Raw genomic sequence first — 10881 nt, forward strand, 5'->3', positions numbered from 1 at the left:
AAGTTGCCTCAAGTGAATTATAGAAATTCTGTTCTGAAATAAATATTGAAAGCAAGATATTGGCCTCATAATTAAAAACTAACATTCTGTAAATGCTACGTACCAGTTAAGTTTACAAACATGGTCTTCAAAGCAATTTTGGCCTGGACCATCAGTATGTATCTATTGTATTAAATCTATAGTGCAGCTATTCAAAAATCAGGCATAATCAAAGGCACCAAGAGAAACACAGGAAACTCGGAGAGGAAATTCTGTTGAAAGGAAACAGTATATCATAGCAATAACATCTTTTCAAGGTACAGAAAAATGGCCTAAGATACCTTAACTGATTTCTTATCTGAGGTGCTGAATCTCAAATGTGAAAGATATTTTATTGTGGAGGATAAAAAGAAGCTCAAATGAGTTAAAAGGAAAGGCCACGGACTGAGGCAATCAAAGTGAATGATGCTTGTATGATGCCCAAGGCCCAGAAGGAGAAGTAGAGGGACCCAAAGTTCACTGACATCAAGGCAAACCTAACAGCTTAGCCAGTGAGCTGGAAGGTCAGCTGAGACACGTAGTAAATTAAACCCAATTAGTTTCCAATGCTTGATTGTGATACTGAGGAAGAGAAAGATTTGCTTGCCAGTGGCTTCACTGGATGCAATTTAAGCCAGCGTTTGCATCACAGCATTCTTAGAGAGCCCTCTCTAAACCTTTATTATATTCTCATAAATAAGCTGTGACAGGAATGTTTAAAGCTACTTGGGAAGGGATGCTGCTTCATGGGGAAAAGGAGAACTAGAGAGGTTCAAGCTTGATCCACAATGGAAATTTATATGAAAAAAAGTTGAAAAATAAGATCATACAATTTTGTAACTTGAAGTTACCTTAAACTAAAGAGCCATCCTGCCTTGTGTAGTTAAGGTCACTGTAACCCAGGAAGTGTTATTCCATATCACAGGTTCACAGCCTGGATTGAGACCTGAGTCTTTTTATTCTTACTGCAATATTCTTTTCCAGTGCATGACCTTACAAGTCAAGAAAATGCCAGAAGAAGTAGAAAAAGGGCATTGTAAAATAAAACGGCCAAGAGCTCACTGGACACTCTGAGAAAATTTCCTGTGGTCAGTTACTACTTTTCCTAACATATTCTTATTTTAGCAAATATTTACTGTGAGTCAAGCACTTTCTTATTTAATCCTTATAATATACTTATGAAGTAGGCATTATTCCATTTTTGAGTAATGAGGCTCCACAAGGTTAAATATCTTTGCTCAAGAGGATAAGATAATTACTGAGCCTGATTCCAGCCCCCATGTCTTTTGATAACCAAGTCAAGTGTACTTTCCCTGAATATTTAAAACTTGGGTTTTGTGAATAGATAAGACCTGGCTCCGGCATGCTTCTGCCCCAGTCAGTTTTACAGGAAACTCTAGAACTGAAACACCAATTCGGAGATTTTTATAAACTAAGGTAAGAGTTTCAGACATCTGTACCCTGCCATCAACCAGTCACTGGGTGTCAGCTATTCCCTTTGGCCAAGGAATATTCCCAGGAACACTAACACATGGAAACAATACTTCTGTATTTGTACTCCTACTGAGGGATTTTATAACCATATAAGATAGCAAATATGGATTACTAAACTGAGTGGCTCAAGAATGACTTTAACAGATAGTTCAAGTGGGAAATGACTTAAAAAACAAACCCTGCTTGTCATAACGGTGTGGGCACATGGCCCTGCTTTTACTTTAGAAGAATACTTCCTAAATGAATGTTGGCTTGACAGCACCCTTATTCTGCTTCTGAAGGAAAAAGTCTTACGTGAAAGGTGAAGTTATTTGAATCAGTCACTCAGCCCTGCTGAATGCTTGTGGACAAGGCCTATCCTCAAGTCAGAAACTGAAATTCTTATGTATGATTACAGTTTTTTTACAGGAAAATTCAAATACATTTTTAAAACCTGTCAATAAGAAATTAAAAGATACAGTCACACCACCTTGCAAAATATGCTGTTAATCTTGAAACAAAAACTGTTCATATTTTCTCCTGGGAACATCACAGTTGTATAATAAACATTCTTCTAAGCAAACTTTGCACATATCCACTATTATTTCCCTAGGATAAATTACTAGAAGTAAAATTTGGGGGTCATAGTTTATGCAGAAGTTTAACCCTTTGGGTTTATTGCCAAATTGCCCTCCAGGAGGCTGTGTCAACTAAATATACTACCAGCTCTGTCTGGCAAAGTATTAATGATGCAATCTTTTTGCATTTCTTCTGGGAAAAGTGAGGTAGCTCCTTTGCGGCAGAGTTGAATTGGCTCTCAGAATTATGGAAACAAAAGGGCCTGAGCTGAGACTGGAGATTTGGGAGGACAAAGTGAAGATTGTTTGGTAAGCCACTTAGCCCTACCTGCAGGACTGTGTGGTGTGTGTGTGTGTGCACAAAAATGTTTCTAGTTAAAACATAGAGGGGCTAATGGTTTGAACAGAGAGGTGTTCCTTTTATTTTCCTAAGTTTCTTTTTCTAAGTTTTAGATAAAGCAAGAGATTATTGCAATATGGTATAATTTATTGATAGATTGATTTTATAATTGCTTACTGAACACCAAGTGAAAAGACTGCTGTTCCAGATTTTAGATCAGCTAATATCGAAAAAGAACTCCTATTCTTCTTCTCTCTGCCTTGCTAAAACACTGTATGAGAAGTTAACCACCATGAAGAGATGCCATGTGCTTTGAATAGGGTAACAAAATTGGAGGTACATTTCTGGAAATGAATAGCATAGTTCCAATAATGGGTGAAAAGGGCAGAGAAAGAGTTTGAATGATTTTTGTCTTTGAGCAAAGAGACAACAGAACAGACCTGAGATTGTATTCAGTCAACAGGGATGTTGCATTGCTGAGGACGAGGGCTGGTGCACATTAGCTGAAGCAGAAGTACCTAGAAGTAAACTAGGAGTGTCTTTTCTACGAACCTTGCCAGTGGGAATGCAGAGGTTTTTGTATTTCATAGACCTGTCCAGCTTATCTATAAAAAGTTTTTGTCCTCAAAGAAGCTTTGAATCACAGAGGTAGTAAAGGCGGGTAATAAGTGATAAGTATGATACGATCCCTGTCTTTTAAGTTCAACGCTGTGAATGAGGAAGAGAGGATGGGTGCATAGCACTGAGAACAGGCTAGATCAAAACGCCAAAACAAATGCCAAAACATTTGAATTTTTATATATTAAAGTTCATTTTTCTGATTATAAAAAATAGTGTAGTTTCTTATTAAATATTTTGACAAAAGCAAAGGAAAGTATAAAGAAGATAATAAAAATGATCCACGATCTCACAAGACTTCTGATTCAAATGCTTGTACACACATATATTGTTAATAGATAACAATTTTGCCTTTATGTCTTAATTTGGAAATACGTAACTGGAGAGATAACAACTCAGTGTCTTAGTTTCACCAAGTCTTTGGAGAATAAAGTTGTTAATATCTTCTTGTCAGTCTCTATGCCCTATAAATTACTGCTCACAAAATTATTAGAGGTGTTATTCCCACCTCTGAGCTAAAAAATTTTTAATATAAAACGCTTTGTTGTGGATTTGTTAATATGCAGCTGAGCACTGTCTAAAATGATATTTTTAAAAAGAGCTTATTAAAAATGCATGCACAAAGTGAGCGGCTTACTGAAACATCATCCTTCTTTGTTTAGAATCCTTTGCTCATTGGAAAAATCAAGGTTAATACCTCTGGAGACAGAAACATAATTGATCTAGTGTTACACCAGGCTCAATACAGTTGGGAGGTTTCTCTGATCCACTCTTATAAAGACTCTTCGAATGTTTCCAGAGCTAATGTCGCTATTCTCTATTTTCCTGATGTATAGTGTACACATTAAACAATGATTATGAGAATTCATTCATTCAATATACATCCAGAATTTAAAGCACTGTTATAAGTTAGTTTTCATATTTTACAGACATTGAACTTTCTAAGAGATGGTATTTCTCACTTTGAGGGGACCACAAGGAAGCTCAAATCAAATACATATCACACGTCTAGTACAGAGAGGATATAATGGCTTGCACTTTGGGTTTAATCTTATCCTGTCTTTATTTCTTTGTCTTTATGTCCCTTTACCTCATTTCCTTGTCCGTTGTGTTTCACTTGGTTAAATGTAAGATTAGCCAGAAATTAAAGCTGAAATCCCAGTGACTTAACACAACAATGGTTTATTTCTTTCCCGTGTACATTATAGGCTGCTGTAGGGCCTTGTGCCATGTGTCAGTTAGCAATTCAAGCTAAAAAGAGTCACCGTCTATAGCTGCACCATCTGGAACCTGCAGTCTCTTTGGTCATTACAGCAAGAGGAGAGAGCCTGGAAATGCTCTTGCTATTTTCACTGTTTCAGCCACCGAGGGACAGACTCCGGTTTGCCTTTTTGTTGCTTCATTGACCAGGCCTGGCTGCAAGGCTCTAAACCAGGAGCAAGGGAGTCAGGAAATACAGGGGTCCAAATGAAATACTTGGTGAGTATACAGTCTGTTTCAGTATATTTTTGACAGGGTTTTGAGAAGTGTTTTTAGGATGAGGTAGGGCATAAATAATGTAAGTGTTGTCATTTTTATAGGTCAAAAATGCTTAAATTTCAGCAGTTTTATATAGTTCAACCTAATAAATAAGTAAATGCATAATGTCATAAGCACTTTACTGAGTTAACACTGTCCTTGCCCTCAAAAGAGACTGCCTATTAGCAGGAGTGAGCCTGCATACAAACAACTGAGATCCAGTTGGAGAAGAGCTATGAGGGAGAATGTGCAGAGCGTGATGGCCTTAGAGAAGTGTGACTCATTTATGCGGAAACTTCTTAAAGGAGGTGTCAGTTGTTAACTGTTGATGGTTAGCATGAGGAGGAAGTAACTAATTTCCAGACAGAAGGAACAACATGCAGAGAGTCAGAGAAATGGGGATTAAAAAATAAAAAGCCTTGTTTGGAAAAGCCCAGCAATATAGAAAAAGTAAGAGAAAGGCCAGCCTGGAATGAGGTCCTAATCTAGATGGGGTCAGGTTGAGATGACTTGGTATGTCGTGCTAAGGAATTTTTACTTTCTGCTGAGGGCAATTTGAAGTTACTAAAGGCCTGGTGTGATAGAATCAGGCCTGTATTTAGGGGATAAAGGAGGAATTACACTCTAGGAAATACTGGGTGTTTTAAAGAAGAGTTTCTTAAGTACTTTTGTGTTCCTTTTCAGTGTGGACACATCCTTTAAACTTTATGCAATAAAATCTCCTAATCTTATTGTAATAAAGTACCACAAAAATCAAGGCAAGAGAGGAGATTGATGGGTGTGGTGCTGACCAGATGTCTGGCTAATATTAAGGAGAAAAGTGGCTGGTGAAAATCTCCACCATGGTTCTAGCTTATCACTTAAAGCTGGTACACTGACATCTGCCAAGGTTCTTGCTATATTCAGAAAGAAATACTGTTTTTGGAATCTTAAGAGTTAGATGGGACCTTAGAGATTTCAGAGTCTAGACTTGTTTTCTATGTGAGAATTTTCTTTACATTTAACAAACTTGAAAGTAGATGTTGAATTTTGTGTTTGAATAGGCCCTTGAGAAACTAATTTATTCTCAAGACAGATCTTTCCATTAAAGAAAAGTGAAAGTGTTTTGCAGTTGTTTGCCACAACAAAGAACAATACTTGAAAAATGGGGGAAAAAAAAAAAACAAGTCTGGCTAGCAATCCCAAATACAACCTCTTCAATTTTAAACTAAAATATCTATAATGATACATGACTCACCATAGTGGAAAAAATGTTATTGACAACTGTAATGAGCAATAACCTCTCCAACCTTTCATCTCTTTGGGTATTTGGGAAATAATTCACATTAGCAAGGAAATAAATCTCTATACTGACCTCTTCTATGAAAAAGTTTAATAGGAAAAGTGAGAATGAAAGAATACTATTTCAAAGTCTCTGCCAGTTCAGAATAATGACACCAATGAATCTGTGGGTATGAAGGTGTGTGAGCTGCAGAATAAAGAGAGGCCACCTGTCCTATATAATCAAGTGACGGAAATTGAGGATGCACAACCTTAACCCTTCATTAAAGTCTGCAACACCTTCAAAAGCCAGTGTGATGGGTGATTCAGAACTTTTCAATAAAGTTCCATCAGCCTTGGAAAAATGGGGGAATTCTTCTCGGTATCTGGCAATAGTTTTGGTTGTTATTCATGGTGTGACTTAGATGTCAACTAAGACAACCTAATATTTGAGGCTGAAATTAAAATGGCTCAAAATCAAATATATAATCACTAAATTATTGCCTAATCGGTTGGGAGATTCAAAGTGGCCTGGGGGAGCTGGGTTTCTTCCCTCCAGGAGAGCCATTCACATTATGGTCTATATTAAAGATGTCCACTATAACATGAATGGGTACCGCTTTTCCATCGTGCACTCTCAACACAGATAACATCACTTCCAAGAGGGTGAAAACTTGTTCTTATTGATGAGGGGGGTAGGTAAGAAGAGGAACAAAAAATATTACTCCTTTATGTATGGAGCACAGATATACACACAGAACATCAAAGACACATAGTATATCTCTGGTGTTTTCATGAGAAAGCAATAAGGTAAAATATATATATATATATATATATATATTTTATATATATATATATAAAGACTCCTTAAGGCCCCATACTGTTTTCCATGTACCTAGACTGTGATATGTGTGGTGTCTCTTCATGTGCGACATGGTGGCCTTGGGTGGGAAGCTAAGAGAGTCATGACTCCTGAGTCACGTTAAGCTCTGAGCACCTGCTTCCCTTGAATTGGGATAATTTTATCGATCATCCCTCTATGGTATGCATGTGTCCTCCTTTCTTCTAGCATCACCCTAACTTTGAAAGCTATTCCTATTCTTACCCCTTTAAAAGAGATAGGAAAAACCTTTATCATTCTCTCCTTGGTTCATAGACATGAGGTCTATGGCACTTTGAAAACTGGATGAAAAAAAAAAGATGTTATGTTCTTCATGAAGTATTTCCTGCTCTCCTTATTAGAAGTGAATTCTCTTATCTCTTTACCCCTAGTAATTATTTTTGTACCTCATTAGAGGTACAATTCTACTCTTTAGATCAATTACTCTATATCTTTACTTACCCTTCCTGCTACAGCCTAAACGTCCTAGTGTCAGAAACCATATCTCCTTTATCATCATAGCCTCTCCTTATGCCTTTTTTGATGCCTTAACTAATACAGCAATCAGCTCCATGTAAATCTGAGAGTGCGGAGGGGTGGGTGGAGTTGGGAGCAAGAGAAGTTTTTGATAATGGATTTTAAGACTAGTCAAATTTGAGATGAATAGACTCACAAAAGGATTATATTAAAGGGGAGTTGTTCTGTTAGGGGAGGAATAGTGTATATTTGTGATCAAACTAGCTAGCTGTAAGTTAGGAGAGAGGAGATAAAATGTAAAAGTGAACACGTGTGTAACACGTGTGTAATTCCTCAAAGAGTAACAAGGAGATACACAGGGAGACTTTGGGCAGTAGACTGAGCAGATATCCACATGGTGTTGTGGGCAATTTCAGGGGAAGAAAGGGTATGACTCTGTGCTGTACAAGAAATAAACTTTAGTGACAGCTCTTTATTCTATATCAATTTGATCTTCTGCTAATATTTACCCCATTTTTGTTCTGTGTCTCTCTATATTGCTTCCCCCAAAAATCTTCAACCTTCAGGACCCAGTTCTCATTTTCCCTAGGTTTAATTAAACATATTCACAGAATGCCTTACATGTTTCAGCCTACTTGTCAGGCATGAGTAGTACACGGACGTGTAAGATACAACCCTAGCCTTCAGGAGGACTTCATAGGGAAATGGCTTTGAACGTGGCTTTGGAAAATAAGTTCAATAATTAGATCAGGAAAAGAAAGGGAAGAAAGGTATTTCAGGCCCAGAGAATAGCACATGGAGGTGCATGAACTGTGTGCTCTGACACAAGATTGACACTTTGCCTGAATCGCACCAGAGATATGAGGAAAGATTTTAGTGGGAATTCAGCTAGGGCTTAGGCTCTGTTGCTGCCTAAGAAAAACCTGCCTTTTAGAGTTCTTTGTTTCTAGTGAATCTCCCCTTCCTCTGCCTTTCAGCTCTAATCCTGAATGTTCCTTCAGTGGTTTCCTAATCCTGATTAAGTGGCATTTGATATCTCAGGGGAGAAAACTCATCTCTTTTTTACAGACCAATAATTGCTACGGTTAATTAGCTTATATTTATAAAGACAATGCATGCCTAATTACATCAAATATAGCTTCTATTCAATCAATTAATTATTGAAGCAAACATTTGGGGGCATATACTCTGCATCTAGAATAATTTAGTCGTTAAACCCATGGACTCAGGAATTGAACAATTTATTTACCATCTCTAAATTTCACTTTTTTTTACTTTTAAGATGAGATTAACTATCTCAAAAGATAGTTTTGAAAATTAATATAATTCTTATTATGCATTTGTGTTGATTGCTTTCCATTTGCTGTCTTCCCTCCCTGCTGGGACTGACCCATTTTCTGTCTTTCTCTACTGTCTTCTGTGCCCTAAGGCTGAGCCCTGCACATTGGATCACGCAGACTCCCTGGCTGGCTAGTTTCTGGTGCTTCCGGCCAATGCAAGGCACTGACCAGAGACCGGAGAAGGGAAGCAGTTGGTGTTTCTTCTTTGTTTTCTCTCGGCTTAAGTGCCCTGATTCTGGCACATTATGGCGGTAGATTAGACCCTCCTCCAGGGCACCAGCTCTTACTAGGTCCTTGCTACCTTCTTCTTCCTGTTGTCCTTCAGGCCTGTGTGTCATTATTAGTGGCTTTCACCGAATTCTGACTCCTGGGTGCTTTAGTATCCATTGTCTGTTCTCTTAACTTTGCCCAGTCCTCTGTAAAGAGTCCCTTCGTTAAAGGCCCCTGAGTTGAATATCTGAGTGGAATTTTGTTTTTGAAGGATCCTGACTGATGGGGCATGTTACCAATTGAGTGTGCATCCGACACAGTCTATGCTCATTCAGTATTAGCTATTTTTATCTTCATTCACTCTTTTGTTTGTTTTGTTTGGTAAGTGTCTTTCCTGTGCTAAGTTCAATAAGTATTACTTAAATGTATAAGTGTACCTCATTCTGGCTCAAACATCCATATTACTCAACAGTTTCTACATTACTCGGCAGTTTGTGGCTCAGAGACAGACACTCATCAATCTGAGACTTAAACCAGTAAGGTAATGAGTATTTCTATGGAGACCTTTCTCCTTCATGTTCCTGAACATTCTGAGGAATAGTTTGGAAAGATGAAAATATCAGCTCTATTTTTTTTGATAAATAATCAGCTATTCGGCTTACTACAGGGAGGAGCCAGGAGTGAATATGCGTAACCTGAACGGCTGGTGGTTCCTTACAGAAGCCAATGACCTTTCCTCTGGTGACCATCTTCCAGTCAGTTAAGGCCTTCCTTCTGTGGGCAGCATGAGTGAGGGGAGGGAGGACAGAATATTTTCTCCTAATACTTTCAAGAGAATAGTAGTTCCTACTTCCTGGCCAGATGCAGGGACCACGGAGTGAGGAAGAAGACTGTTCTCCCTACCATCAGGACTTGAGGGAAAAAATACTTCTACTATTCAAATCATCTCAATAAAAAAATGCCTTTTGGAAATCTGTGTTCATGGAATCATACACCAATGAGTTGGCAGCCATCCAGACTGGGCTGGAAATTGCCCATTTAACACTGATGGAGACTTACAATTTTATATCATGGTTTTATACCACAATCCTTCTCATACACCATTAGGATTCTCCCTCCACCCCTCCTGCTCTGCCTGTGACTCTGAGGCATTGTTGCTGAGCTACTTCCTGCCCGAATACAGAGACTCCGCCCTTTTCAGAATATCAAGGAAAGTAGGTTCTAGGGAGACTGTTCCATTCTGCAGCCAGGCTGGGAAGAGAAGCACAGCACAATGTTAAAGGTGACAGTGATGTAGGAAGAGACTCTGACACCGGAGGCAAAGAAGATGAAGGCAGGATTGGAAAAAGAAGTGGCTTCAAGCTCAAAACCGCGAAGTCTACAAGGCTGTCTGATGCTCATCCTTGAGAACTCAACACTGTCTTGTACCTGTGCCTCCTCTAGGTTAGGAAATGCACGTTTCCAAATGCTATAAGTGGGCTGGAATTCTTGAGGTTGCCTCTGATCTATAGTTTATGATAATTCCTTCAGGAAGCCATGAATTGCATTCCTGCAATCATCTTTTGTGTTTGAGTTGGCGGTTATCTAGAGGACATGCATTCTTACCACATTGATCCAACAGCCTATAAAAATAAAACTCTTTTTTGGTTTATTTGTTTTTTGGAAGTTGAGTAAATATGACAGAGCTGGTCAAATGTAATGAATATAACTCTACTTGGTTGTAAAAAATCTCTTGATGTTGTGTCTCTGAGTTCATTATCAGTTGCAGCACTGCTGAATAAAATATAAAACTCTCAAATATATTTATTCTTTATTGGTGTAAATCAATCAATATTTCAGGCATAAAAATTCATGACAATGCTAAACAACTTATCTTCTTGAATGAGCAAAAATGTGTACTTTTTTGCCCCCAGTGATTCTAATATTGAAAATGTATTCTTATCTAACAACTTCAGTTTAAGGGCTTGAAATTACTTAACCTCTACATAATAACATCCCATTTGTACCATGTATTGATTCTGGTAACTCTTCACACCTATTTGATTATCCAATTTCCCAAATTAATTTGAACATAGTAAATAAAGGCATCCACAAACAAAAAATATATTAATTTTTAAATTACACAAAAACATGAATGTGCTCACAGAAGTAAGAATTCACTCTCTAGCA

General features: G+C 37.9%; 1 long non-coding RNA gene across 1 annotated transcript; it reads left to right on the forward strand.

The window, feature by feature from the left end:
- Nucleotides 1-826: 826 nt before the first annotated feature.
- LOC140696117 (uncharacterized) lies at nucleotides 827-4500 on the forward strand. Its single transcript, XR_012072154.1, has 3 exons — nucleotides 827-1106; nucleotides 2273-2378; nucleotides 4236-4500. It is a non-coding gene; the product is annotated as an uncharacterized lncRNA (long non-coding RNA).
- The last annotated feature ends 6381 nt before the right edge of the window (nucleotides 4501-10881 follow it).

This window comes from Vicugna pacos, chromosome 4 (assembly GCF_048564905.1).
Source record: "Vicugna pacos chromosome 4, VicPac4, whole genome shotgun sequence".
Taxonomy (NCBI): Eukaryota; Metazoa; Chordata; class Mammalia; order Artiodactyla; family Camelidae; genus Vicugna; species Vicugna pacos.